Raw genomic sequence first — 8098 nt, forward strand, 5'->3', positions numbered from 1 at the left:
GTGCTGAGAGTCTTTAGTGATGGCTGGATGGGTCAAAGTTTATATACTTTATAGGCCTCAGGTCACATAGGCCTTTTCCAGAACAAGTTAACTACCAAAACAATAACCATAAATTCCGGGTTATAAAGCGCACCCGATTACAAGCCGCACCCACCTATTTTAACGTGCTTAAATATTTTTGTACATACACAAGCCGCATCAGTATACAAGCCGCTGCCTCGACAAAGCGCATCCTGACTACCAGAGTGTGCATGGCTCATTACCACACTGTGGGCAGGTACTGGCCTTGTCTCAAGCTCATGTATCTAATTACACCCACATCTGAAACAGCATGGACCTCTATTCTGTTCACAAGTTCCTCAGTTATGGGTTTTTTTATTTGATTTTTTTTAAATTTTTTTTAACTTATTGACAAACTAGGTATCATACATAAAATTACTAACAGTAACCATATAATCAACATTACATCCCTCAGTTATGATGAGGAAATTTACATCCGCGATCCCCCATTTCCCATGAGTCTTAGGGGCTAAAGGCGGGGCCAACGCCCGGCTCGCCACACTGTTGTTCGTGTTTAAGAATGAGCAAGGAGCAGCAGTGCATGGAGGGGTGAAAAGGAACAGCTCTCCTTCCACTTGTGTCGCGGCAGCATTATGGTACTAACGGGGCTGGTTAAAAAACATCAGTAAAATACCGCGCGCCTCAGCGCGATACGCGCGCCTCAGCGCAGCGCGTTCGTCAGAAGCTTCCTTTCACAACAAACACTTGTTGCTCCCCGGACGCCTCTGCGCTCTGCGCTCGCCAAGCGGGCTCCTTGTCTCCCCTTCCTATCCGAAAAGCTCACACGGCGGCTGTGAGCTTTTCAATGCAAAATTCCGCTCAGTCAGAAACGGTAAAAACGACCAAATGGATTTGTGTTTCCAGTCGTGTCCCGACAAAATAAAGGCTGATGTTATTCACACATATTTACGTGCAGCCAGCCGAGTTACTATGACTCAGAGGTAAATACACTTCTGAGCATGCGCTGTTCTCTCCGTCACGCAGCTGACCGGCATTTCCATTTACTGATGGGGGATTTTTTCACGCTGCTTTTAACGATTGCTTTTAACTTGAAAGCTTTATCATATTGTAGCGGCGATCAAGTGCACGTTGGGTCTAATGGCACCAAAGGATTCTGGGATGCGGCCGGGCATGCGTGTTTCTTTTTGTTGAACCATGACTGAAGTGTCTAAGACCTGAAGTGACCTCCATGCTGTTTGGCTGCTCAGAGGTGTGTTAAAAAAATGACTTGTGCTTGGTGGTGGATGGCGCATACAAAACCATTCACCGTGCCCGAAAGTACGTACATGGCGGCCGCCAATCAAATCCATAAATTAGCCGCGTCACAGAATAAGCCGCAGGGCTGTGAGCGCATGAAAAAAGTAGCGGCTTGTAGTCCGGAAATTACGGTATATTCCGTCTCTGTTTTTAACTGGGTTTCTCGCAGTTGGACGAATCTGTCAGTAAAATATTAACAATGAAGCCGTAAAAACCATCAAAAAATTGGTTGGTTGATAACAGAAGCCATGGATGACACAAGTTCATCCCTAAGGGATCCACCAATCACTGCAGTGAAAGCAGATTCAAGATTCAATCATCACATAGACACACCCCCACACATAGCTTTGGAAACCTTTTAAATGGGAATCTGGATTTTTATTTGCACGCCAGTTTTCTAATTTTACCTGAGATTATCCTGGATCCTTGCAAGTGAAGTCTGAATGTGTAAATAAACACCCTTGAACTGGATTATAGAACAATTCTTTGACTTCCAGGTTAAAGAAACGAGTTAGTGGTTTTATTTTATATTTGAGACATAAAAATTAAAAGGTGCAATGAAAAAGCCCACTGTGGTCATGGCAGAGGTTCTCTCTTCCTTTTGTACTGTGTTTCTCCTGGAGTTGGCTTTCCTATCCTTCACAAGCGAAGGTGGGATTATCTTTTGTAGCGTTTTGGTTTGTTTTGATGGCTTCCAGGAACCCTGCCTTACCAGCCCCCTTCAGAGAGCCTTGGCCTGATTAGGTCTTCATTTTCAATCCCTGTGGGTGTCTCTGTTTTAATGCCTTTAATCAGCATTTTTTCAAGTATACTTTGTAATAAAAATTATTTTTATATGCTGGAACCATATCTCTTGAATCTCATAAACTTAAGTTCCCTCTGGTGGTGCAAAATACACCCATTTCTTGTTCATACCATATTGGGCATTGATGGCAGAATAAGAGGAATCAGGAATGTTGCTGTTCAACGTTGCTGTGCAACGTTGCTGTGCAATGTTGTTGTGCGTAGAAGTGTGCCAGGCAAGTATAATTTTCGAAATTTTGTAGGCTGTAACACATAGGACTAAAAATTGGAATACATTGACATAAAAGCTTAACTTTCTGCTTTATGCAAGGTAGCCAACATGACAACAAAACACGCATCAATTGAATGCGTTGAAAGTTAGAACCAAGTTGAAGTTTGAACTTTAGTAATGACATATGGATGTCGTCCCAATTAATTTATGAAAGTGCCAACCATTTGAAAATCATGGAGCCCGTGACCTGACATGGGTAAAATAATAAACATCTTGTTCCCACAAATTAATATCTAGTTCCTACGTAATAATTAAGTTGTGTGAACGAAATACTATTCCGTTCCCACGCATTAAATAATTTGTGTGAACAAAATAATTATTCAAGTCATAAGTCATTCATAAACACTGATGTGAGCAATATTTGGATTTATAGCAGATACCTTCACATTTCTGTCTGTGTGTCTAATTTCATCCCAATACATCTCGACCAATCACCGTGTCCCTGTAACTGTGGTGCATTCAAATACAACAGGATAAATAATAGGCTACGTAGCATGTAGCCCACCAGCCTTCGGATGTAAAGTGACTGCTAACGAGTATGTTCATAAAGTCCTGAATATTATTATTCCTATCCTACCCTAAACTACAATATCAGCTGGCTGTCTGTCTACCGGCCAGCCAGCTGCCTAAATGCCGGCATGACAAGCAAAAGAGCTCCGCGGCGGGCCGGAGCTCGTAGTAGCTATGTCCGGTAGGCGAAGCAGCAAGCTTGGGCATCCTATATCTTATGATATTTTTCTTATTTTAATTGAGACAATAAGAAATCGATCATTCTTGTTTTTATTTTTCCCCTCTTGAACGAATGTGGGTCACAGAGACATGGAGGTAGCGACAGAAAGCGGCTTCTGCAGTAGGATGGAGTGCGTATGAGAATGAATGCAGACATGGGGACCTGATTACCGATGCTTTTGTGCTTTTTAAAATAAATAAATTGGATCTCTAAATATCTTCCGTGTCTTCCATGCAGTGTAATGAGACACACACAGACAGAAATCTGAAGGTATCGGTTTTAAATCCAAATATTGCTCACATTCGTGTTTATGAATGACTTATAACATGAATAATCATTTTGTTCGCACAAATTAATTAATGCGTGGGAACAAGATATTATTTTGCAGGAACGACATATTAATTTGTGGCAACAAGATATTAATTTGTGGGAACGAGATATTTATTATTTTACCCATGTCAGGTGCAGCTAGGACTTTATTCATCTTGCTACATTCTGTTAACCAAGACTAAAACAAACATGAAGCTCTTAGTTGGGTATATGTCTGGCACCTAATCAAAGGTGGATTATTGAGAATGAACCAATGAAATGCACCAATCAGTAATTTGAAAGCATTTTGAGCAACATCAGTTAACCAAAACAGTTTTTTTCTCTCACTAGTTAAAAATTAAGATTGACAGACATCTCAATGACCAATCATTGGACATTTTGTGTATCACTGATTTGCTAGGAAAGGTTTAATTGCACTAAATAACCAGTAAGGTACATAAAACAGTGCTGACTACCTAACTGGTAAAATTGTTGCCTTTTAATAGTTCAGCAGTGACCTTTTTTTGTGTAATTGGAAAACATCTGGCCATAAGAATCTGCCAGAGGGGTAAAAGGCCTGGGCAGTTTCATGCTAGGATCAGGTTGCAGGCCTCAGCGTAAAAAATTCAGGATCTGTCTGCGTTCAACTTTAATAAGGCTGCACATTGGCTGGTGGCTACAGAATAAAAATCACCAACCTCCGAGTGCAAGGCTAAATCTTTGCAACCCCCCACTTGCTGCCATTATCCCACAGTGGGTAAAATTGCTTGTCTGAGTACAAGCCAGCAATATTCCCAGCAGTCATCCATTTGACTCTTAGAGAGGCTCTATTCTCCACGACAACAGTGAAACAGAAGTTGCATTCTGAAAAGTCGCCGTGGGGTTGAAATGATGGTTTGTTCAAGTGTAAATTACTCAATAACACCGGACTCCCTTGCTCACGCCTTCAATGGATAACTTCTTCTTTTGTGGTTGCCAGTGCAAGCTGCGTTAGCTAAAGGAAACTGTTAAAACACAAGCTTTTCATTGTCACTCATACAAATTTTAATCCAAACAGCAATGGAACCAACCAAAATTCTGTTTTCCTTGGTTGATGCTTAGCCTGTTGATGAAACAATTTAAACCACTTTTTATTTCATAAAATGCATGCAGTCCTTAACCTTTATACCTCAGAGGAATCTATTGCATCGACTGCTTCTTTGCCCTTCTTTGCTAGGATAGCACAAGGGTTACAGGAGCTCAATTCTCTCATAAGTACAAAACTGGCTCTGTTCGTCAGTTTGTCCAGTCTGTTCCAGCCGTTCTCCTTTAGGGTGCTGTCCCAGCAGACTGCAGGAAACATAATGTGCTCACCAGGATAGTCTAGAAAGCTTTACCGAGGAGTCTGGTAAAACATGTGGAACACGTTGCTGCTGACATCAAAGATACCAGTCTCCTCGGGGAGAAAAGACGGTTCCGCCCTTTCCTTTGGAGCATCTCTGTGTTGAGGGACTATTCCAGCTTCTCGTTCAAAGTACACTGACCAAAAATATAAACGCAACACTTTTGTTATTGCTCCCATTTTTTATGGTATGAACTCAAAGATGTGAAACATTTTCCACATACACAAATAACCAGTTCTCTGAAATATTGTTCACAAATCTGTCTAAATCTGTGATAGTGAGCACTTCTCCTTTGCCAAGACAATCCATCCCACCTCACAGATGTGCCATATCAAGATGCTGATAGCATGATTATTGCACAGGTGTGCCTTATACTGACCACAAGAAAAGGCCACTCTGTAATCTTCAGTTGTATCACACACCACAATGCCACAGATGACGCAAGTTTTGAGGAAGCGTGCAATTGGCATGCTGATATTGAATTGAATGTCCATTTCTCCACCATAAGCCGTCTCCAAAGGCGTTTCCGAGAATTTGGCAGCACATCCAACCGGCTTCACAACCGCAGACCACGTGTAACCACACCAGCCCAAGACCTCCACATCCAGCATGTCCACCTCCAAGATTGTCTGAGACCAGCCACTCGGACAGCTGCTGAAACGATCGGTTTGCATAACCACAGAATTTCTGCACAAACTGTCAGAAACCGTCTCAGGGAAGCTCATCTGCATGCTCGTCGTCCTCATCGAGGACTCGACCTCACTCCAGTTCGTCGTCGTAACCGACTTGAGTGGGCAAATGCTCACATGCAATGGCGTCTGGCACGTTGGAGAGGTGTTCTCTTCACGTTTACACTGTTCAGGGCAGATGGCAGACAGCGTGTGTGGCGTCGTGTGGGTGAGCGGTTTTCTGATGTCAATGTTGTGGATCGAGTAGCCCATGGTGGTGGTGGGGTTATGGTATGGGCAGGCATATGTTATGGGCGACAAACACAGGTGCATTTCATTGATGGCATTTTGAATGCACAGAGATACCGTGACGAGATCCTGGGGCCCATTGTTGCGCCGTACATCCAACAACATCACCTCATGTTGCAGCATGATAATGCACGGCCCCATGTTGCAAGGATCTGTACATAATTCTTGGAAGCTGAAAACATCTCAGTTCTTGCATGGCCAGCATACTCACCGGACATGTCACCCATTGAGGATGTTTGGGATACTCTGGATCGGCGTATCCGACAGCGTGTTCCAGTTCCTGCCAATATCCAGCAACTTCGCACAGCCATTGAAGAAGAGTGGACCAACATTCCACAGGCCACAATAGACAACCTGATCAACTCTATGCGAAGGAGATGTGTCGCACTTCATGAGGCAAATGGTGGTCACACCAGATACTGACTGGTTGTCTGAGTCCCCTGACCCCCTCAATAAAACAAAACTGAAGATTTCAGAGTGGCCTTTTCTTGTGGCCAGTCTAAGGCACATATGGCACACCTGTGAGGTGGGATGGATTGTCTTGGAAAAGGAGGAGTGCTCACTATCACAGATTTAGACAGATTTGTGAACAATATTTCAGAGAACTGGTTATTTTGTGTTTGTGGAAAATGTTTCACATCCTTGAGTTCATACCATAAAAAATGGGAGCAATAACAAAAGTGTTGCATTTATATTTTTGGTCAGTGTACTTGTAGAAGTGCACCAGTAAAATGTCTTTATGTCTTTTCCTTTTTTCAGACTGGAGACATTCTGACAAAATGGCCCCTTGCTAAAACACCATCCCTAATTCTGGTGGCCTGTGTTCTTGATGTTATGTAGTCCCAATCCAGTGGGTTAAAGAGGGGCCACTACCGTCCTGAATAGTTTATCTTTAGAATGGAGGGACTCATTTTGTCAAATATCCTTGAAAAATCATCAAAAATGTACCACCCAGATAGCAGTACACAATCCTAAATTCTCCCAGTGCTCGAACTGAAAAAGGCCCTGGTCTTTGATGACCTGAAGCTTTAGATGTTGGAGAGTCATCTGTTCCAGAGTTTCATGATGTGAGATGAAAGCTGCAGTGTTTATGCCCCCTGTCTGCTGTGCAAGTTTTGCTGCCTTGGGCACTGGAACAAGATAGGATGTCTTCCACGACACAAGGATCCTATCAGAACAGCATCTAGAGGGGCTTTGACAGGTGGGCTGCACATTCCTTCAGTAAGTGTAGGAGACACCATTAGAACCTTCTGCTTCAGTTGGATGAGATCTCCCAATTCCTGTCCAGATTTTCTCTCATGTGAAAGACAGTGGAGACACATTCATCATGAAGTCCTCAGCAGCAGCTGATGACAACCACTGCTGCATGGAGGAGGCCAACAAGATGACCAGGTGTAGTATGCATTGTGGGTTTGAAGGTTTTAGACAGACCTGAAAGAGTATTCACCATGGATCAATGCTACAGTCCCGAATGAGGTGGGAATGCAGTTGATGAGATGTGCTAGTGGACAGCAGATGACACGGACTGGACCGCAATATTAGACATGTGGAAAACTTGGTCAACGGCTTCATCCTGATACATCTCCAAAGCATGGTGATTCTTGTAGTTGTAGCCAGAGACGGATCTAATCCCGTTTCACACTTCCCTTAAAGTATTGTGTTAATAATCACCCCTGTATTTCATTTGTGCCTTTCTCAGCTCTTCACAAAAACAGAACCTCTTTATCTCCATTGCTGAATGGCTGTTTCTGTTTAGGAGGACCTTGATGTCAGCAGTCAACAGAGTCATCTGTGTCACCTGGGGTTTGTAATTGGTAAAGGAAATATAGCACTGTGTGTGTTCTTTGAAATTTTTGCTGTTTTAAAAATTGTAGATTTTTTTTAGAGTTACCATTCACAAGTAATTATCTAAATCCGCGTGGCCAGTTCTGAATTTTTTTTTGGCCACACATACAGGAAGGGTTAGGGTTACAGTTAGGAGTTAGGTTAATATGCGGAACCAACAACAACATTTAGCCACGTAAATATGTGCAAATGACAGCCTTTTCTTAAGCAGGAAAAATTATAGAGATACTAGAAAATATGAGATGAATTTTTCAAGAATGTCAAATTCTTTAAAATAAAAAGCAAGATGTGTCATGACTAGCAGAACTAAATAGACCCAGACGCTGGAACCCGGAAGGAGACGCAGGTGAGTTCTGAAGTGGTTTAAAAGGGTTTAATATTCAGATCTTGGTTCAGAGGCGAGTTAGTTAGCAGAATCCAAGGAGGACCCACGACGAAGATTGAGGATTTTCGTCGGCTCGTG

At 42.7% G+C, this 8098-nt stretch overlaps 1 long non-coding RNA gene across 1 annotated transcript; it reads left to right on the top strand.

Annotated features, from left to right (window-relative positions):
• The first annotated feature begins 6890 nt into the window (after positions 1–6890).
• LOC110017486 (uncharacterized) lies at positions 6891–7678 on the top strand. Its single transcript, XR_002292901.3, has 3 exons — positions 6891–6991; positions 7079–7182; positions 7547–7678. It is a non-coding gene; the product is annotated as an uncharacterized LOC110017486 (long non-coding RNA).
• Positions 7679–8098: the final 420 nt, after the last annotated feature.

This window comes from Oryzias latipes, chromosome 3 (genome assembly GCF_053564925.1).
Source record: "Oryzias latipes strain Hd-rR chromosome 3, Olatipes_Hd-rR_3.1".
NCBI lineage: Eukaryota > Metazoa > Chordata > Actinopteri > Beloniformes > Adrianichthyidae > Oryzias > Oryzias latipes.